Below are 23,299 nucleotides of genomic sequence, written 5' to 3'. Positions count from 1 at the left end.
AAGGTGTTTTCATTGCCCTGAATATGTCTTACTACTACCTGAATATGCATTCAGAACAGCAAAATTAGGGATTATGCTTTATTATAGCAATTATTTAGGCAACCCATGCTTCTGATGTAGGAATTGGAGAATATTGTATCATGTCACAAAGTACCCATGGATTGTAATTATCACCTTGCCTAGGCAGGAAAGTAAAGAAATCAACTTCTTTTCTGGGTCACTGATAAAAATCACAAGTATGACATAGAATGAGAATGCAGTTTGACATCAAAATGGAAAGAGTAATTACTGGCAAATAATACTGTATCATTCCAACTCTAACACCATTGCATATAACTTAAATCTAAATTTATTGGACTGAAATAATAGGAATAAAATGAAGATGATGACAATGAAGGCAAAGAAGAAGAAGGAGAAAGGGAGAAATAAAACTGAATTTGACACTCTTTCTCTAATTTTGACATGTATTATCTCAATTTATCCTTAAACTCATTTAACAAATAATGAACTTGATTCTAGAGAGTAATTTAATTTGTACAAATCACCGTTTCCATTAATGGCATAATCACTAAGGGGAACCAGTTCTAATTTTAAGCCCCCACTCAATAATAAGTCATTGTAAGAATAATGGAATAATGGTATTAGTAAAATAATAATAATAATAATAACAGATTATATTTATCAATTGCTTATTATGAGCCAACTCTTTCACATGAATTATCTTATTTAATCCTTATACCATTCTATGAATCAAGTATTTTTCTTAGTCTCCTAATTTCACAGATAAGGAAATGAGGCTCAGAGAATTTAAATAAGATTCCTGAAGTTATGCTGCTAATAAATGGCAGAGCTGGGACCATACACAGACTCACTGTAACATCTGAACTTTGGGGTACTTTTGTGTCTGTCCTCAAACTATCTCAAATGTATTTTAGAAGGATATCTAATTCCTGGAGATGGACATTATTACAGAACAAATATCAGCTGTTAATGTTTATCTGAACCTCCACGAACTGAAGCTTTAAAATACTCCCTGAATCACCCACCTCCTACAGCCACATACCCACAGAAGCATTAACTTCTCATCACGTGAGCTTCTGCTAGAGGGTTAATATGATGCCGCCAAGACTTTGTACCACTTTTTAGATAATAGGACATTTCACTTCCTGATTCCAAGGTACAGAGTTTCAGGTCCTCCTGGTAGGGGGGAATACAGTTTCTCTGCTTCACATTCCTTACCCAACACTTCCCTGTCCATCCTATCCTTGTCCACGTATGCAGAGTTGTTTCTTCTGGAATCCATATGGAGGTAGAATTATGGATCCCAGAGCAGGCAGATTTTGGTTTTCAATAACCAGTATCCACCTGGTTCTCTGATTGGTGGTTCCAAAATACACCCCTAATAGCCATGTCTTAGAGAACCTAATTCCACCACCCTGTGTAGCATTTAATATTTTTTAACATCGTCTACTGTCTGGAGAATACTCTGAAGGGAGGGAGAAATTGAAGGAGGGAGGAATCACACAAGATTAAATATACTAGCATTGCCCTCATTGCCTATGTTAGGGTTGTGATCCAGACGGGGTGAGGCTCAGTTGGCCTGAAATACAACCCTCTTAACTCCATCATTTAGCATATTCCAGGCGCATCACCCCAGTTGCCACTTCAGAGCCTGTCTCATTTATCTCTGCTCTCTCTAACATTAGCACCTACTGCAAAAAAGATTCCAGGAGGTGGGAAACCTGACGGTATGATGCAGTTGAAAGGCTGGAGACAGCATTCTGTATTGCCAAGAGAGATGCTCTGTGCCTTCACGTATTTACAAGTTAACTTTTTTCTTTTCCTGGAAATACCATCAAAATGAGTTGTACCCCCCACAATACTCTCCCTCTCTCCCTCTCTCTCTCTCTCTCCCTCTCCCTCTCTCTCTCTCTCTCTCTCTCTCTCCCTCCCTCCCTCCCTCCCTCATCTCCGACCCCAGGCAGTGCCTAGGGAATTAATGACCGGCTGAGGTTAATGAGTCCCCACTTGGCTCCAGGCCATCAACTCTCCCAGCTGGCCATTAATCCCCTAGAAATGCCCCCACGCCTTGGTAGTTAGTCCTTAATTATGGAAGACATTAAGGATCAGGAGAGGATCCTGAGCAAAATGAAAAGGCCATTTTTCACTGGTGCTCAGTGTGGGACATTTCGGGTCCAGGTGGCATCAGGAAACACAACCACACTGCGATTAAACCAACTGCTTTTAAGGAAGATTCATCAATCTCTATTTTCTCCTTTGATCATCCAAATTCAAGGAGCCTATTCAAGGCTACCCCAAGTCTAAGACCAAGCAAATAGCTTGTGTCCAATGAATTCTTGATTAAACTGTCTGAGGACCAATACTTGAGACTCATTCAAGCCAGAGATAACTTTATCTTCATGTCTTGGGGGGACTAAGTCATTATCTAAATGTTTCCATTTTTTAAAGATGTCTAAGATTTCTCTCTTCCACCCATTTATCTCTACTTACCAGTGTATAAAATGAATCTGTTAATTATTTCCTGGAGTTAGAATAGTAGATTTTAAAATGGCTTACTCAGAGAACTAGAGTTTTTTCCTTATGTGCCTTACTAATTTTTTTTTTTTTTTTGGCTGATGGGTTGAAAGTACTAAGCCACCACCATTCTGTTAACTAAAGCAGTAGTATTTGTATCTGTTTTTAATATGGAGATTTCATTGCCTGCAAATACTGAGATGTGTTTGATGAAAGTATTAGGTTCAATGTGAAAATGCAGGGTTTGGGGGGAATGCTGATTAACAAACAGTAGCACTTTTGTCTGAATTAAGTTAGTGCCCAATGCAGTCTGAAAGAGGAGTGTATTGAATGAATAGACCCAGAGACTTACTCTTTGTCAAGGTCCAGGGTGTAGCAGAAGTCTTATGGAATATGCTTGTTGTGAGTCAATGGGAAGAGTATTTAGAGGGTGAGCACTTGGGGGAGCAGTATGGAGTGAAAGTGAGGGATGGGAGAGTTGGGCAAGTAAAGCCTAAAGCTAAGTTTACCTACTTCAACATTTAATCTAGGGCAAATCTTATTGAACCTGCCCCATTATTATTTTATCTAGCATGAAGAAAACAGATTAATATGAGGTTAATATTAATATGAGGTTAATACTGTATCACACAATAAACCAGCCTTTAAAAGAGGGAAAGTGCAAAGAGAGTCAGTTTACAGGAGCCCTGGATGGGGATCTTGAGACAAAGAAACTAAATTGGAACCCTGATTCTGCCCCTTACAGAATGAAGCGACTCCTGGCAATTGCTTCAACTCCCTGGGGGAAAAAAAATACCTCCTTCATGTTGTTTTGAGTCCAAAACAAAATAATGCTTATAAATAATTTGCACAGTTCTTCATAGTTAATGCTTAATATATGATATAATTTATAGATAAATATAATGGAGTATATTTAATGGAAAATGTCATTGAAGTGAAATCTTGATACCATCTTTGAAGTTTTCTTTTGTTTTCTCTCTGAATCTAATATGTCATAAAATTCACTTTGTATGTCTGTGCACATCTCTCTTTGCTGCCTGACTTCTGCCAATGAAACTTCTTGAATTACTCACTCCTCTAACTTCTCCATTTGGATCAGTTTACTACCTGGTCCAAGCTCTCCTTGCTCATTCTTATCCTACTATTACTCATCTTTAACTGATCTTCTGGCTTCCTGCATCTCTTCAAAGCTTTCTTCCAAGTGCTGGGGTGGAGTTGTGTAATGTACTATGAAGGATCCAGGGAGTTCCCATCATGGCTCAGTGGTTAACCAATCTGACTAGGAACCATGAGGTTGCAGGTTTGATCCATGACCTTATTCAGTGGGTTAAGGATCTGGCATTGCCGTGAGCTGTGGTGCAGGTTGCAGAAGCAGCTCGGATCTGGCGTTGCTGTGGCTGTAGTGTAGGCCAGCAGCTGTAGCTCTGATTAGAACTCTAGCCCGTGAACCTCCATATGCCGCAGGTGCGGCCCTAACCCCCCCCCAAAAGAAAGAATCCAGGATATTTTTTCTTTACCACTTATCCAAAGCCTCCACATCCTATAAGGTTCTACTATAACCTCATCTGTTTTGTACTTTGTCCATAGCATCCTTCATCTTTTTTTTTTTTTTTTTGTCTTTTTGCTATTTCTTTGGGCCGCTCCTGCGGCATATGGAGGTTCCCAGGCTAGGGGTCCAATCGGAGCTGTAGCTGCCAGCCTACGCAGGAGCCATAGCAACGCGGGATCCGAGCCGCGTCTGCAACCTACACCACAGCTCAGGGCAACGCCGGATCGTTAACCCACTGAGCAAGGGCAGGGATCGAACCCGCAACCTCATGGTTCCTAGTCGGATTCGTTAACCACTGTGCCACGACGGGAACTCCCATCCTTCATCTTTGACTGAAATCACATAAACTTGTATTATTTGCATCACTCATCTCATATTCACTTTGATTGTTATTTTGCTTTTTTCTTTCTTTGGGGTGGGTATGTGCAAGCCTCAACTCCCCAGTTATGTTGTGCATTTAAAGCAATTGCTTACAAGTTAACTCACTGGGTATGCTATGAGTATTCTTTCTTGCATGTTGTTCATTTTCCAGGGAATACACATGGATCCAGGAATAAAATAGTTGCAAAAGAAAGCCGTAGTCCTTTTTTCACGAAGCTTATAGGTTCAGAGGAAGCTAGACAAGATAGATGTCAATGAAAGAATAACTCTAATGTTTACATAATTATAATTTGCAAAAAGTACATATAACAAAGAATCTGACCTAGTCCTGAGGGTCAAAAATCTTAGTTGAAGACAAGACAGGAGAGGAGTTACCTGATCAGGAGTTAGCTGAAACTAAAGGGAGTCATAAGAACATTCCATACAGAGGAAAGAGAATTATCAAGGGCAAATAGCAAAAAAGAACTTGAATCTCAGACAGTGGATTGGAGGAAGTGTAAAAGCCAGTGGGCTAGAGCCAGGGAGCAGAGGAGAAAAGCTATGAAATAAGAGGTAGCCAGCATTTTTTCCTAGAAGTGATATACATTTATTATCTTATGACAGCTCCCTACCTTGCAGGTATAAATGAATGTCTGAATGAAATTGTGACATTTGTGTAAATGCTATTTGTACCTTGTGTATAACTGGAGAATGACTAGGAAATCTGTAATGATATATTGGCAGGATTCTCAAGGGCTCAGATTTCTGACCCAGACTCTAGACGATAAAAATACTATCAATTATGTGGAAAAATAATAAAGTAAAAAGGATAAAGCAAGGAAATGTATTCTACTTAGAAAGAATTATTGAATGTTTAGTTCCAGAAATGAATGATTTAAAAGAGATTTTCTTTGCTCTTATTTTTTAAGCTAAGCCAAATAAAATATCTCAAAATCTAAATAAATTTCCACTCAGACTTCTGTAGTAACTTTATACAGTATCTCTATAATGGTTCAACATAAATCTTCCTGACTTTTCTGCGTTCTGTACCTGGAGCTTTGCTTCTTTAGTAATGAAAACAAAATTTAATAAGAATTCTCAAGAGATCCTACTTTACTAAAGACTAGTACCTTTTGTGATGAAGACAAAAAATACCGAAGTATATAAATGTATCATCTCCACATAGTCTGGGTTAAGAATAAAATCTTAAGAATAATTTAACCATGTGATTCAAGATATAATTTGATTTTTGGTTAACTCAAGGCAGAATATCTATATGGTAGTCCCTCTTATCCATGCTTGATACGTTCTAAGACCCCCAGTGGACACCTGAAACCGTAGATAGTACTAAATACTATATGTATATATTACGGTTTTTTTCCAATATATACCTATGGTAAATTATTACTTATAAATTACACATGGTGAGAGATTAATAATACCATCTACTAAAACAGAACAATTATAACAATATACTGTGAGGAAAGTTACACGAATATTGTCTCTTTCTCTCTCAGAATATCATCTTATACTCTTTTCACCCTTCTTCTTGTGGTGATATGGGATGATAAAATGCCAGTGTGATGTGATGTGATGAAGTAAGGTAGATGATGTAGCCATTGCAAGGTAGCATCATGCTGGTACTGACCTTCTGACATACATCAGAAAGAAAATCACATGGGAGTTCCCATCATGGCTCATTGGAAATGAGTCTGACCAGCATCGGTGAGGTTCTATCCCTGGCCTTGCCTGTCAATGGGTTAAGGATCTGGCATTGCCATGAGCTGTGGTGTAGGTCGCAGACATGTCTTAGATCTGGTATTGCTGTGGCTGTGGCTAGGCAGGCCAGTGGCTACAGCTCCAATTCGACCCGTAGGCTGGGAACCTCCACATGCCATTGGTGCAGCCCTAAAAAAACAAAAACAAAAAAAAAATAATAAGGAAGATCATCTACACTGGGTGATCCTGGATCATTGGGCCATGTGATGACCTTGATGGTTGAATGTCAGGAGCAGAAGATGTTGATGGTTGGGGATCCTGGAAGGATGGAGCAGTACAGTGCTGGATAACAAGAGTTTCCAGCATGCTACTCAGAATGGCAAGTGATTTCAAAGTTATGAATTGTTTATTTCTGGAATTTTCCATTTAATATTTCCACAATGCAATTTACCACAGGTAACCAAAACCACGGAAAGCAAAATGGTAGATAGGAGGGACTATCGTACCGTCACTTCTTGCCTCCCCCGCCTTTGGTGCTTTATTCACAGAATGGATATTTCCCCCTTTCCTTCTCCCAGGACATCATCTGGTCTCCTTCAAAGATTAAACTCAGTTCCTTAGTCAGTCCAGGGCGACATGTCTATTTAAAGCATTAATGGATAATCAGCCTCCTTAGGGAAAATTAATGCGGTTAAATAGTAATAAAGGAAATTTCCAACAGAACATAAACAATACCATAATGAAGAATATTAAATCATATGTTTTGTCACTGAGCCCATTATAGAGCCAATTTAAAATTATAATAAATTTGCATTTGGCACTTGCTAGAGATTGGCAAATTTATTCATGTGAAAAATAGAGAATATAGATTAAATGTCTTTGGATTTTCCTGTTAGGGAGAACTAAAAAATAATCACTCTTTTATAAGATTATCTATGTATCTATCTATGTATCTATATACCATCTATCTACTCTATAAGTGTATATCATATATATTATATATATTCACATATATAACACATTTATTCTTAATTCATTAAATGTATTTTACTGGCACAAAAGATATAGGTTCCTTGAGGCATTTTAAACTTAAAAATTAATGACAAGCATCAGAAAAATTAGTGATTTGATTTTAAATGCCTCTCTCCTCTCAGAAACTGGCTAGAATTTTGCTCCAACACATGATGTATGATTTATGAAGGGGACTGGACAAAGAGAGAAGTGGCATGAGCCAGGAAGTGTGATTCAGAATTGGCTGGTGTGAAAGCCAAAATGCACCCAGACTGTCTCCTCAGTAGCAAACAGGAGACAATCTGGTCACCTTTAAAGGACTGGCAGCGAACCCTGCAACCAGTTGCTGGCATTAGTAGACCTGGTTTTTAGATCTTTCCCTCCATTTCCTGAAAGGTCACATGGTTTTTCCCCCCACCAAGAGAATCATTCACAATCTTGAACACATTGCCCAATTTGTGACATGGTTTCTTTTGCCTTCTAGGAAGAAGGCATGACCAAAAGTTATTAGCTTGTTTCAAATCACTTAGCGATGACATGTATTAATGGCTCTAGAAGTACAGTGTGATTTGGAATTTTTCAACAGTAATTTCACCCATAAATTCTACCCCCAAGAACTTGCCTGATACATACTGTGATTTCTCTTTTCGTGTTGGCTGTTATATAAAAGATTAGAAACAACTTAAGCATTGAACAAAGGAAATTGCTGTGTAGTTAATGGAAATGATGTAGAAGTATATTTAGTGAAGGGATGAATTCTCAAAGTACATCATTAATGATGAAGACAGGATATAAAAGAGTACAAACCACATGCATACACATGCACAAATGTACATCAATTGTAGTTACTTTCGATGTGAAACATGGGTATGTTTTAGACTTTTCTGTTTCTTACATGTTTTGTTTTTACAAGAAGCATTGGTTACTTTTATAATCCTGGATAATGGTGGCAATAGCTTTTTTTTTTTTTTTCTCTCTCTTTAAGTAAATTCTAATAGTAATAGAATTTCCAGTGATCATAGAAGATATGCTTTTCTTACATTGTAATTTGGTCAGGGTTCTCCAGAGAAACAGAACCAAGAGCATGTATATAAAATATGCTGAATTGGTTCACACAATTATGGATGCTGCTAAGTCCCAAATCTGCAGTTGGCAAGTTGGACACCCAGGAAAGCTACTGATATGTTTTAAGTCTAAGTTTGATGGCCTGAGAAGCAAGAGAGCTGATGGTGTAAATTCCAGTCTAAAGACTGGCAAGCTCAAGATTCATTGAGACATCAGACCTCAAGATCTGATGTTTCAGTACTAGTCCAAAGGCAGAAAACATTACTGATGTCCCAGCTTGAAGAGCGGCAGGAGAAATTTCTGCTTACTCACGAGAGGATCAGCCTTTTGTTCTATTCATAGCTTCAGCTGATTGAATGAGGATCACTCACATTAGGGAGGACAATCTGCTTTACTCAGTCCATTAATTTAAATGTTAAATTCATCTTAAAAATATCTTTACAGAAACTCACAATAATGTTTGGACGAATTTTTGAGCACTTTGTGACCCAATCGCGTTTACCCATAAGATTAACCATCTCACACAGAATTTCTTAGACCTTATTTATTTTTCATAACCCAAACCTGTGACCATTGTACATTAGAGAGTGGTTCTAATCCAAGAACAGAAGATGAAGAAACTCTAACACAAGGCACTCTTTATCATACTAATGCTCATTCTGTCCTAAATAATGTTTTGAATTATTTGGTTCTGAGAGAAGGTGAAGAATTGAATAATTTTGTGAAGTAATTAAGTCTTTCTCTTTAGTCATTTTATTTGGGATGGTGGGTGACTCTCCATTATTCTGATTGACTTTTTACATTAATCCTACATGGTGATATTTGTGTAGGTATTATCTTTATGATTTCTGAGTATAAAAATAGTGTGAACATAAAAAAAATACAAAATCAGAAATTTTGTCTTGTTTTGGTGCAATGGAAGTTATTATACACATGCATAGATATATTGATTTTGGTCTTTCAGCCATCAAACATTTATTATAAAATCTAATAGCCTTTTTTCATATGTAGGTGAGTATTAATTTTTTACAACTGCTTGAGCAAATTACTGCAAACTTAGTGGCTTCAACAGTCCCAATTTAGTATTTTTCCATTCTAGAGATCAAAAGTTCAAAATATGTCTCAGTGAGTTAAAATCTAGGTGTTGGTGGGGTTGCATTTCTATCTAGGAGCTTTAGGGGAGAATCTGTTTCTTTGTCTCTTCCAGCTTCTAAGAGGCACTTCTATTCATTGGTCCTTATCTCCTTTTTCCATCTCCAAAGCCAGCAAGGTTTCATTTTTTCCCATTCTTTGTTTCATAGGCACCTATTCCTCAGATTGACTCTCAACTTTTGCCTCCTTCTTCCACTTTAAAAGACTCTTCTTATTACTTAGGGCCCATGAAGATAATCCAGAATGATCTCCTTATTTTAAGGTCATCAATAAGCAAAATTAATTCCATCTGCCATCTTACTATCTCTTTGTCATGTAGCTTTTCACACTGACGTTTACACACAATGGCATTAGGACATGGAAATCTTTGAAGAGCCGTTTTTCTACCTACCATAAGTAAAACTCTTTCACTGAATACAGCTTCACAGGGCCTTTAATCAGGATGCCCTGCCTCCATACCCCAAGACCTATCATGTGACCCAGACAAAGCCAATTGTGCTTTATTGTACAAATTTATACTGAGAAAAGCCATCCTAAGACTGGAAAAGTTTGAGCCTATTCATTTCAGTGGTAGAATAAGAAAGAGATTCTCATGTAATTTCTGTTACAAAGATTCTCTGAAGCCACCATCCCTTGTTGTTCATTAGTGCCTTTGCCTTATTCTTTATTCTTCCTTTATTTCTGTGGGCTCCCATATCTTTCCAAGGAATTTGATTTTTTCCTTAATTTAGCTAGGGTGAATTTTCTTGTCTTACTACAAAATAATCCTAATGATAAAAGGAATAGAAAAAAACAAGAGAGACTGAGGGTGATTAGAACCAGTCTCTAAGTAAAAAAATATGATGTATTCCATGTCACAGTTGCTTAAATATCCTAAGTACCTTAGTAAGAAGTGGAATTTCTTACTTTTCTAAGAGTACACAGGTAGAATTACGAAACTGCATTGTTGTTCCATGGGGCTAATCATAGAGATGAATTAGGGGGCAACGTGGTTATTTATGTATTATTTCTATTTGTTTAAATAAACTCATTGCCCTAAGGCCTACAGGCATGTGTACAAAAATTAATAAACACAAGACTAACTTCTCGCAGCAGTCGCTGGAAACCTCCCTGGCTTTTGAAATTCTCCACTGGGTATAAACAAGAAAACAACTACAGAATTCTAGGGTGCCTGCAGGGCTTGGAATCCATGCAAAACAGATTTTATTAAAAGAAAATTTTTTTTCTTTTATATGTGGTTTTTACTGATGTAAAACATAGCAAAGTTTCTTTAAATGCTTTACAAAGGATTCAAATGAAAAAAATGGTTAAAATTATAAATTAGGTTAAAGGCTAAAAGGGTAAACCCACAATGAATTTGAGAAGGAGAGAGAAGAGGAAATAAAAAGGAAAGTAAAATACAAGGTTCAGAAGAGCAGAGGGATCTTTCATCTTGAAACTTTCAGTGACTTCCCTTTGTGTTTATGGATATACGATGGCAAGGCTGACCTCAGTTTAAGATGCTGACCCGGATTCCTGAGTGGTTCTGAACCAGAGGAGATTCTGCCCCCTACAACATGGGGCAGTATCTAGAGACATTTCTATGATTTTCACAACCGGGGTGGGGGAACTACTGTCATCTAGTGGGTAGAGGGCCCAGGGATGCTGTCAATACCAGGTAACCAAAGGCCATTGGGAACATACCTTACTGATCGACTTTGATTGGACCAATCAGGTTGGTATCCTATGAGAATTCTGTTTCAAATATGAGAATACTGTGGTCTAGCTGTAAGTGTCAGGCTAGGTTCCAAATGCCCGAGACTGGTTCCTTCTTCCTTTCTTTGTTCCTTCTTTCCTTTTATGGTGATTACAACAAAGTGAAATTATGTTGTTTATCATATATATTTGCCTGTATCTTTCACTAGAAAATAAACTCCATTAGAGTAGTAGCCTTGTTCATTTCACAGCAGTATCCCCTGTCCCTGCATGTGTGCCTCTCACATGCCAGTAAGTACTCAGTGACGATAGTTGAGTAAGTGAATGAATGAATGAATAAAGTCTTGGTACCTTACCTGTGTCTATAGACCAGTGCGGTCAGAATTGTAACCAAATAGTTATCATGGGAGAAAGAAAAACATGCTCAGACTGTTTTTTCTTTAGTAATGGGAGGTGACAATCTCCACATTTATATATATTTTTTATGTAGACGAAATAATGAAGAGGGATTCCTTAATTCTATAAAGCAAGACAGTCTCAAGGAAAGCATCAGGTGCTGATATGAAGGGAGAGAAATCCAATGATAAAATATGAGAAAAAACAAAAGCCACAGAGATTTCATTACTTTGTTTTAGATGTTTACTTCTGTCCTTTAGGAAAATTTTATTGAAACAGAAAATCAGAAGGAATGCTGCCAAGAAAGTCAAGATGAGAGAAAAAGAAAGAAGCCAAAGGATGAAAACACAGAAAATATTTGAAAATACTTTACGTATCAGTGCATATTTAAAATCAGGAGGGTCTGATGACATGAATTTTACATACTCAGATATTAGAAGATAGTTTTGCAGAATACCCTATTATTAATTGGTAGAACTTTTAAAAGGCAAAGAAAATTTCCAAAATAAAACAGCATATTTAGACTGTCCTTAAAAACACAGGTGTTTGAAAGGGCATTATTCAGCTAACCACAGATTGATCAGCTTAGCAGTAACAATCAAGAAGCTACTAGAAAAAATTATCCAAAAAAATCATATTACAATCCCCTGGAGAGGAACAGAGTTCTAAGCAGCAGACAAGGTTTTGTGAAGAGCGAATCATGCCAGACCAACTTAATTTCCTTCTATGATAGAGAGGCAGGCCACGAGATAAAGAGGAAGCAATAGATGTAATCTACCTCGATTTCACTGAGACTTTTGATTCTGTCCTACATAGCATTCTCATCAGTGGGCTAGAAAGATTGGTCTCTGCCATATTTCTGTTAGGAAGAAGCGTAGATGCCAAAACACTGCCCCAGAAGGATTGTTATCTCTGTCTCAGGGTAGAAGGGTATCTTCAGAGATGATCATGCATTATAGCTCACAGCATATCCTGAAAGAGCTATCAGTGGCTTAGCAGTAGAGACACAAGTGATTTCTTGATCTCATCCATCGTGAATCCTTATATCTGTGTAATTATCTCTGGGGCTTAGTTTCACATTCTGTAAAATGGGTGGGTTTAGAGTACTTATGTCTAAGGTCACTCCCAGCTTTGGTCTTCTCTGATCCCTTTGGCTAATATTATTTTAGGGATTTCTTCATGATCTAGGTAATAAAGTTGAAGGGTCTCTGATATAATGGGCTCTTTCAATTATTTACAAACTTCCACTTCACAAATAAAAGTTACACAGGAGAGGATGCTCTTCCCCCTCACTTGATGGCAACTCTCTTATTTATACTGTTGTTCGTTTGCATAGCAGTTATCGTGAGTGTTTTTGAATGCTTCATTTGTTCAATGAGAGGAAATAAAAGGTGACTTTGTTAAAAGCAGCAACTCCCACCTTTTATGTATCATATACAACATCTATATCAAAATTTTCTAAAAAGCAATAACTATAGAACAATGTTAAAATGGAATGCTTGCTAATAGATTAAAAACAAGGACTAATAAAAACTCTAAGTTTCAAAAGTTATATTTTGAGTCCTACAAATTAATTATACTTGCTACTTAATTTATAGCAAAATAGTTGACCATATTGCAATAAATGAAAACTCACACACATAAAATCCAGACCTCACTCTCATTGACTCAAAAGCCACTTGCTTATTAAAAGCCTATGAGATTTTTTTTTTCATTAAATACTTTATTCAGAAAGCTAACCAACCTTGGTCAATTCCAAACTATTCTTAATCCCTAAGAGCTGATTGATTTCTCACGACTTTAGCTAGTTTTATACAGAAAGCATATCTTTAAACTTCTTGTAAAAATACCCAGATGGAATAACATCCTAAGGTGGTAATATGCTTATTGTTCATTACTTCACTTTTTAAGTTGGCATTTCAGATTAATTAAGCATTTGATAAAACTCATGTTTATGCAAGTGTTTACAAATTAGAAAAGCTGTTAGCAGCGTTTAATTTGTTTGAATATATATATTTAATTTACTGCTTCTAATGGAAAGAAGCTTAAGGGAATTTAAGAGCCATAGCCTTATTGATAGACATTAAGCATATGCAAAGTATAATTATTATTGCTAATATTTCGCATTTGCTGCATGCCAACAGTTAGGTGCAGGAAGAAGCCTGTATAATTCCAAAAGCTGGAATGTGTGCTCTATATGCAGGGCATTCATATCACTATACATATTTATCTTATTAAATGTTATTATACATATTTATATTTTTGTGAGCTTTTCTCCCCCCTCTAGATGAAATATGTTTTCCTCCCACTAGTTTCCTCAAACTAGTGTTATAATGAGTATGGAATGTTCCTCTGATCCTTTGGCACAGGGTTTGTTCAATCACACAGAAATTCTGGACCCAGCTCAAATCCTATCATGACAAATATCATTCCAAGCCTTAGCCAATGGCCAGTTTATTTCTAGGACTATAGGATTAAAATGACTCACTTAGAACAAGATATTATCTCACTATCTTTCTGTAACTCATGCAAAGGATTTACATTGATCAAGAGTTGATCTCTCTATCTAGCCACTCTGCCTTTAGCTATGGATCTGTAGCTAATGATGAGTCCATCTTTATCACTTTTGGAAATTACTGGACCTCAAGCTGAACAAAATCACTTCTTCAGACATGATTTAAGCACCTACTCTGTGCTGGGTTCTGGACTAAGAACTGGGAGCGCAAAGATGAATAAAAAATGACTGTTCTCATCATTATTTCTCAGATGGACTATTAAAGCAGACTTCTGTCCAATTCCCTTCTGATTTATCTTCCTTCCAGCCATTAAAAGACACCCAACTCAAAAAACTCATCTGACCATATTGGACCCTACATTTAAAGCCTCCAGTGACTGCCCTGTTCACCCCAAGGTAAAATCTGGGCTTCCAGTCACAGCATCAAAGATCCTTCATGATTTAGCCTCTCTCCAGTCCTATTTGTCAGCCTTTCTATGTAGACTTTTTACTTCAAGAACACTAAACTGCTTGTAGCTCCTCTAGACCCTGTTTCTTGCCTTGCTTACTCAGTCTCTGGCAGATAGCCTCTCTTTATCAGCTAACTTCTGTTCTTTCTTCAAGACAGTTCAACCTCATCTACTTTTCTGAATTCATTTTCTTCCAAGAACCAGGCTTGATCAGGGCCAACTGCGTTAAGACATTTGTCCTACCATCTGCTTATCTTCACAACCGCATTTACTGCATAGTTGTATAATTACCTGTTTATTGTGTCAACTCCCCCAGTAGATTGTTGGTTTTGTGTTTGTTTTAAACCAATGACTGTTTTTCACTTCAGTAATACTAATTGGTTCTTTAAAAATTCCCCACCTGTTTTTATTTCTTTTTTGCATTAATTTTTTTGATAATTTCTGTTCCATATTTTGGGCTTCCTTTCCTCATTTCTCTTGGAAGATGCTAAACATATTGAGTTGTTTCAAGTCACTATTTTGCTGACTGTTCTATCATTTCCATTTATATTGCAGTGAGTTAATAACTTGATTGTCAATTTTGTAATCCTGCATGGTGTGACTTTTTCCATTCGGTCTTGGAAGTTGGGCTTTAAGTTTCATCTTCAACAGAAATCTCCCTACAATATGCAACCCTCAAAGAGGCCCTTTGAACCCCTGGTCCAAAACCAAGTTTTTGTGGTCTCATAGCTGTGGCCTGAGATTCCTGTCCTGTGGAATTCAGATCCAGTCACCAAATAGGTGAGCAACCTGGCTTGGGCTTGATGGAGAGACTGCCTCTTCTTACCCTTTAATTGAACTTCATGAAAGCTTTAATTGCAGGGTCACTTAGTTACATTTTGTTTTCCAGGCAGAGAAGAGATGTTACAGCCTGTAGTTTTGCCTGTAGTTTGTGGTTTTCTTATTTTTTGCTTTGTTTTCTTCCTTTCTGTCTTTCTTTCTTTCTTTCTTTTTTTTTTTGACCTCCCTGCAGCATATGGAATTACTGGGTCAGGGATCAGATCTGAGCTGCAGCTGTGACCTATACTCAGCTGCAGCAATGCTGGATCCTTAACCCATTGTGCTAGGCCAGGGATCGAACCTGCCTCTCAGTGTTCCAGAAATGCTGCTCATCCTGTTGAACAACAGCAGGAACTCCTCCAGGCTGTAGTTTTATTTTTTTTTTTTTTTATTTTTTTTTTTTTTAACTCAGAGCTTTAATCATTTATTTGTGCAGTCTTTACAGGCTGTAGTTTTAAAAAATGAGCCTGGTTTTAGTCTCTGTGAGATACAGGACAATTTTAAGTTCCATTACCTCACTGTATACATACTTCTTCCTAGCCTGGGAAGAATTGGGAGAAATCAGTCTCACTTAGCACTTTGAGTTCCTGTTCCATTTCTGCTCTTCAAAATGTTCATCTCTAGGGACATGGTTATTCCTTTTGTACTTTTTTCTTTTTATATTTTATTTAACAGTCTATGTGTTTGATGAAAGGAAGAGTGAAGGGATGAACTGAAATGCTCATCTGTCTTTTTCTTTTCCTTCTGTGGAAGGAAGTAAAAGTGAGAAGTGGGGATGGAAGGGGCAGAAGGAATGGAGTAAGTCAACTAAACAAATAAAAATGTACAAGAAACATTGTTACAACCTAAGAGGATGGAAACACTACTAATCATAGAGGCCTTGATCTTAAGGTGGTAGAATAGTATGTACTTTGTCTCATTCATTCATAGCACACATATTTATGAGAGCCTAGTACATGGCAAGAGTTGATTAAGTACTATAGCTACAGTAAAAAGAAAACAGATAGGATCCCTGAACCCAACAGTTGTTGGAAAAGATGTATACAAAATAAAATAGTTTGAATAATATGGAATTGTGAGCTGTTTGGGGGAACCTAACGTATCTATTACACCTACTTTATGATTAAGCGGATACAAATGACGAGTTGGAATTAGCCATTCAACAAGTTGGGATATTCTCCCACAAGATGACAGCATGCAGGAGACCCTGGAGGTGAGAGAGAGAATGGTGTTTTTGAGGTCTGAAACTAGGTTCAGGGCAGCTAGGCAGAGATGACAAAGCTCAGGTCATCTAGCCCTACCACGTGTTCATTTCCCTTTACAAAGAAGTTATCTCCAGTAATGGAGAAAGCACTGACTGGCTCCTAGGACAATGAAAGTCTCTTTGGCCATCAAACTATTTCCTAAGTATTCACAATGATTTCCAAGTACTCCCTACTTTCTATTCTCCTTTAGATCATTTTGTGTTACACAACCAAATCTGAGTTTTTGAGAGCTGATATAAACTTGCCTTCCAAATATCTCATGTCACGTATCTCCAAATTGTTTGGAATCCAACTGAATAAATTATAATGTATGTGACTGTCTTTTCCCTCCCAACCTATCATAAACTCTGAAATGATATGATGTCTCACTCCTAAATTACTTGGCACTGTTGAAATGCCAACTAACTCTTCCTGGTTGGCCAAAAATGAGTACAGGATGGCATTTTCCCCCGGGGAAATTTTCTCCTCTGGGAGATGAAGCTGTTAGCAAAGCAAGTCAAGGACCTGTTAGACATTCTGCTGTTAACCAAATGAGACTTCCAGCAGATGTCTGGAGAGTTGAAATCCCCATCACTACTCTGTCTTTTCTCTGCGCTGATTTTACAATCTGTGTCTAGTAGCACACCATACATTTCCTCCATGTGGCCCAGTGTTCTCTCATAATGATAGCACTTCTGTGCTCTTCTGTCCTAACCCATATGCTCCTGCCCTCAGGTCTGGACATTTCCATATGTATGTATATCTTCCTGACATTCACCCCTGCTCTGCCTCCTGTCTAAGCAGTCTGTTTCTTTAGGGGCGGGTGTACCCTTCCATTACAATGTGGTGATACTCTCCTGTTGAATTAGAATACAAAGGTCTAGCCCACAGAATCCAGGTAAGAATTACAAAATCAGCTGGCCTTGTGCTGTATTCAAGGATCCTTCCCCCACTGCTTTTTAGCAAGAATTACCAGGGATTCCGTGATTAGCTTTCTGTGTCCCTTGCTACCCTGGACCACCAGAAGGAATTCTCCTGAGAAATGCAGAATCTCAGGCCTCATGACAGAGCTACTAAATAAACATTTGCATATTAACAAGAATCCGGGGGATTCATATGCACATTACATTTTCAGAACATTACTCCAGAGTACCTGATTTCCCTGGTAGAGTCCAAACCTTCTTCTCATTTATACATGCTGTAAAGTCTTGTGAATCAGCTTCAGATGGCCTCTCTGCAAACTCACAAATTAATCGATCTCTGTCCAAATTCATCATTATAATATAGGGAAGACAATGGGTTCATTTGGCCTCTAAATATGTGACTCTATTTGCACCATGTCCTCTCCAAATAGCTGTTTTAAATGTACCACTTTCTTGAGAAAACAAATTTCTTTTATTCTAAAATACTTATATCAATTGTTATGAATACATCACCTTAAATATGCCCCCCCAGAGACCCCCCCCCAATATTCAGTCTAGATAGATATTGTCATCTGCCTAAAACTCTGAGCCTAAGGCTTTTTCTTTGTTAAACAGTGAGATTGGAAAATACTAAAGAGATGTTGAAGACATATAGCTGTGGAGTTTTTCTCTTTGATGTAATGAGAAGCATTGAAAGACCTGAAAAGGGAACTTTTGCATGCTGTGTGCTTCAAAGAGCATCACCAACTAAAATTAATCTTGCCATCAAACCTTCGGAAAACACTGTGCTATCCAACCAAGATGACCTGTGACCCAAGGCCTGCAGTAAATTACTGACAGAGTTAAGGTTATAAATATGAAGGAAGTATGTCTACTTTAATTAATTGTCTCAGAAGGAAATTTTTAATAACTTCTTGAAGACGATACTTCCTTGAGGTATATATGGTTTTCCTAAGTAACAAGTGATCATGAATGACAAGGGACTTGTACAAGTTTGTTTCACCACCATAAACGAGGGAGCCTCCTTATCAAAATGAGACCTTAGAGTTTCAAATTCAGTGTGAAATCTTCCTTGGTGCCAGGCACACGTTTGGAAACAACCTCTCTCTTCTGCGAAGATCTCAGTGTTTATACTGGTACATTTTCCACAGTGACAAGTAATGTACAAGGGCAGAACAAAACATCACCACAGCCTTGCAAAAGCTTTATAATAACATTGCATTGCTTTGAACCATTCAATCAATTGTAGACATGGTTTAAATGTACAGAAAAACTAAATGCAGTACCATGGGAAAAAATGAAAAGTATTTTTGCCGTCTCCCTTCAGCATAAAGATTTTGAGAGCACATTTTTTAAGAGAAGAAAGTTTTATTTAGCCCCCCCTGAATTATTATATTTCTAGTATGGCTATAGTAATTTTACTTTAAAGATTCAGAGACCCAGTGTTTCCCTCAACAAAGCATGTTTTATGCTAATTAAAAGTGGCCAAGAAGTTATGAATTCCCTATGATCTTTATGGAGAGAAATCAATACCTGTATCTATTTCTATAAAACTCCAGGGTTTTACTGGTGGATATTAGAATCCGGAAAGGTAGGCTTTTATGTTGTGTTTCTTGTAATAATGAACATTCTAGGGTCAAACAGAAGCCTCATGCAGAGTACATAATAAAAGAGTAACTATGAACAATTGAAAAATAAATGCAGAATCAGATATTTGTAATGCTGCTTAAGGCAAGGCTAATCTTTATTCAACATTTTTTACTCACATATAAGACTCCCATTGTGTGGTGTCTTAGCAGTGGATATATTACTGAGGTTCTAAAACCTCAGTATTAATGCAAAGAATTATGGTTTTATAACTCAGTGGGGGAATGCATATACACACACAGACACAGACACACATACCCCAATAATTGCTATTTCTAGCAGCATTTATTGTAATAGGAGTCCTTAAGGAATCTTGGTTTTACTGCAATCCAAAATTGTTAAATGCATTATGAAGGAGTACTGGCTGGTACATTTACCCTTGCCCAAGAGCTAATGACATGGGTAGCTTTAAACGTCCTAAGATGTCTTACTGCCTGACTCTAGTGGATCCCATTTAGACTGGCCACAATCATAAATTCTAATCATCATTACAAAAAAATCCCACAGTCTAGCTAATTGTATTATATTTTTGTCCAATAAAATTACAATGTAATTGTCTATCTGCAGCCCTGACTGATATCACAAAGGAATGGCTTTATGGGCTACAGTCTCCTAATGTGTTTTCAGCAGATTTTTCTAAGGAGTAGAAAGAGGCAAAATTCAGTGAATGAAGGTATTCTAGGAGAGCTTTCCTTTTTTTTTTTTTTTAATTGGAATATTAAGTTCAGTATTATAACTGCTGTTCTTCCTCATACATTTTTTTTTCTAAAATGTAAGAGTTTCAATATAACAATAATGAAATTATTCCAGAGTTCCACTTGTGATCACTTAGGCATATCAATTGGCTGATTAAGTCGGTGGTTCTGTAGGAAGACATCAAGGCATATGCAACAGGCACACATAAGCAATATCAAAAATAGAGGGATATGATAAAAATATCACACCGTGTTCATAAAATTAGAGTCGTGTCATTGAAGGTTCATTCTCTCCCAGGTAGTTGTCTTTATCTCTCATCACCAATAAATTAGCTATACCTCATATTAATTGTGGACGAAGGTAGGATTCGGGATTTTTTTTTTTTTTTTCCAATTGCTATCTAAGTTTAACAGAGACTAACAGAGACTCTTGTTGGTACTTTAGTGCCTTAGAATCTATTCATAGTGCTAGGATATGTTCTGAAGTCCTCCAGGAAAAAGGGCTTCAAAACATACTTTCCCTGTCCATGTACTTCTTTTCTTGCTAACCAGTAGGATGTAGCATCGACAAATCTGTGCTCTTTGATAATTGGCGCATACAAGATCCCTGTGTATTCTGGTCCCTGCTGACTCAGGAGAAAGGAGATAACAGGGGGTGGTGTCTTGGGCGGACCCTTCATGCTCAGGCTGCCTGCTGAACTCAGTTCCTAGACAGCCATCATTTGTAGGCTAGCTTTTCATGGAAAAATAGGCCCTCACCTTTAGCCGGTAGCTCTAAGCAGCTCACAAATCTGATGGAGAAGCACCCCAAACTTTCTTTGAATGGTCTTATTCTACCTTCATAGGGGTTGTGCAGAAAACCTGCCTGAGAGCAGTCATTGTGCTCCATTTAGAGGCAGTGGTGTATCCCGAAAAGCTCACATGGATAAGTCATGTGTGGCCCCTAAAGCCATCTGCTGCAGAAATAACAGAACACAGCAGCAGTCAGAATAGTCAAATGCATGGTGGATTTCTGCTCTATGCTTTCTAATTATGAAGCTTGTATTTTACAACCATTTAAAGTCTCTTTTTAAAGAAGCATAAAGGCATGCCAGGTGGGTAGTTTACATAGTCATGGGAGGTGAGGTTTTAATTTTTTTTCTTCTTCTTTTTTTTTTTTTTTTTTTTTTTCCTTTTTAGGCCCACACCCACACCATATGGAAGTTCCCAGGCTAGAGGTCGAATCGGCCTCAGCTACCAGCCTCCACCACAGCAACATGGGATCTGAATTGAGTCTGTGACCTATACCATAGCTCATGGCCACGCCAGACCCTTAACCCACTGAGCAAGGCCAGGGATCAAACCCACATCCTTATCTTATCTTATTTTAAACTTAGACATTCAGGTGGGTCCAAGATGTGATAAAAGAAAGGTACTGAAATCGCCTCCCTCAAAACATCTCTCCTTATTGGCCTTGGAAATCTGCAATTAGGGATTGCCTTTCAGTACTTGAAGATACTTCCACCCTCAAGATTCATTTGCTAAAATAAAAAGCTACCAGAAAATGGTAAACAATAAAGTAATTTTTTTAGTTCAGTTCAAAAAACATACACTGAGCATTTCCTAGGTTTCAGAAACTGCTGGGCTCTAGGAATGAGGGGTGGGTAAATATTCACTTTTCTTTCAAGGAGCTGGTGTGAAGTTTATGTTGGATCTTGGGACTCAGTTGGGAACTAGGTTCATGCTCAGAAAGAAGAGTTCAGAGAAAACAGACTTTACTTCCCTTGTAATTTCAACAAGAATAAGACTCAGTCACATTTGGTTAATCTGTGCACTTGATAGCCGCTTGTCATAATCTGTCATTTGATTCCTAATATGCTTTGTGTACGTTCAGCAATAAGCCTCGACATAAAAAGAATCAGGGGATGAGAAAAAAATTGCAACTCTCTAGAATGATATAGCAGTTATTTAATGTCTATAGGGCTGATGGGAATATATGACATAGCTAATGTTTAAGGATGACCCTATTATCAAGCCATATTGCCAGATACCATAAACAGATATAAATTGTCAGAGCAGCAAAAGTACACAGTGACCCTGTGTTCAACTAAGAACAGCATTCACTATAGTAGTTAACCTTTGACTGTAGTAGTAAATTAATGCAGAGCTCCAAAAAAACACTCCTATGCAAAAATTGCTCTGGAAACATTGATGCATAATAATAAACAGTAACTTGACCTCCAAAGCTTATGGCTAGGGAGGTGTCATGTAGTGTTGGACTAGGGAGGAGCATATGTTCATTAGGAAGGTTAGTGAACACTAGACATCTTATATTTTATGGTTAAATTCTGCTGCAGCCAAAGAACAGCTACTTGTGTTATAAAGACAACTATGTCAGGTGTTCTAACCTATTTTAGTAACACCCTTTTATTACTGAAAGTGCCTCCAATAAATGCCCAAATTGCCTATTTGCACTAAATAAAATGTCACTTTGTGAATAAATTAGGCATTTCATGCTACCTTCTGTACGTCTAATGACATCCGTTGTAATGTAATGTTTGCTTGTCTCTAGAGGCTGGCTCTAGAAATCAGCTTGCACCTGTGGCTTGGGGGAGATATTAAGTAGAGCTTTTTTGCACTCACTTCTGCTGGCAGAATGTCACTGATATTCAAGGAAAGAGTTGGAAATATTTCCAGAGTATTTCTCAATACACCTCTAGGGCTTAGACTTTTGAATTTACATGGACCTGTTGACATGATGCGGACACTGTCCAATGGGAGTTAATAGCAACTTGTAGTCCATACTCTTCCCCTTAATTTTGCCTTGAACAACTGGAATCAGATTAATACTGTGTGCTTGGCATAAGTAGACCCCCTTGACCATTTTTTTTCCAGTGGTCTGGCTTTGCATTTATCAGGTGTTGACTTTGACCTTTAAAACAACTCAGTCTCTCCTTTCCTATGCACCTTGATTCCAAACAAAAACTATAAAATTAGCATGACCACCTGAGGGGGAAGATGGATCTGTAGCGTATAGTCATCCAAATAAGTCTTCAAAGTTGCAAAACTTATCCAAATCTCATGCCACTATGTTGACATCTAAAAAAGTCCCTTCTGGTGGCTTTCAAAACACCAAAGCTGTGAGCTGATTTTCTGAAAGGTGTTTTCTTTAAAAAATTGTCCATACAAAACTTTTACACAAAGGAGTAAAGAATTTTCATTTAGCATTCCTTACCTTTCACTTTTGTTTGATTTGATAAGAACCCGTAAAAGTGAAGACACAGTTAAATGGTAATGATACTCTAATGAGTCTTATCATCTAAAAAAAAATTGAAAGTAGTTGTTCTGTGACACACTTGACTATACAAATTGTGAATAATTCTAACAATTGCTAACATGGATTTTTAGCATGTGCCTGCTTACCATGTGTCTATAATTATTCAAAGCATTCATATGAATTATCTGAGTATTTACAGCCACCTAATGAGGTAATGTTATCCTGATTTTTCAAAAGAGGAAAAAATTGATACAAGAACAAGCCAAACC

General features: G+C 37.5%; 1 protein-coding gene across 1 annotated transcript in view; it reads left to right on the top strand.

The window, feature by feature from the left end:
* LOC146395649 (uncharacterized) overlaps window positions 1-23,299 on the top strand; it is a 2,307,895-nt gene that overhangs the window by 1,915,472 nt on the left and 369,124 nt on the right. The gene's annotated exons all lie outside the window — the stretch shown is intronic.

This window comes from Sus scrofa, chromosome 16 (genome assembly GCF_054392235.1).
Source record: "Sus scrofa isolate SSC_HxYL_T2T_F1_AM1 chromosome 16, Sscrofa_HxYL_maternal_Yorkshire_Landrace_v2.0, whole genome shotgun sequence".
In the NCBI taxonomy this organism is placed as follows: domain Eukaryota; kingdom Metazoa; phylum Chordata; class Mammalia; order Artiodactyla; family Suidae; genus Sus; species Sus scrofa.
Note: the sequence above shows the minus strand (reverse complement) of the source record. Positions and strands in the feature narration are given on the sequence as shown.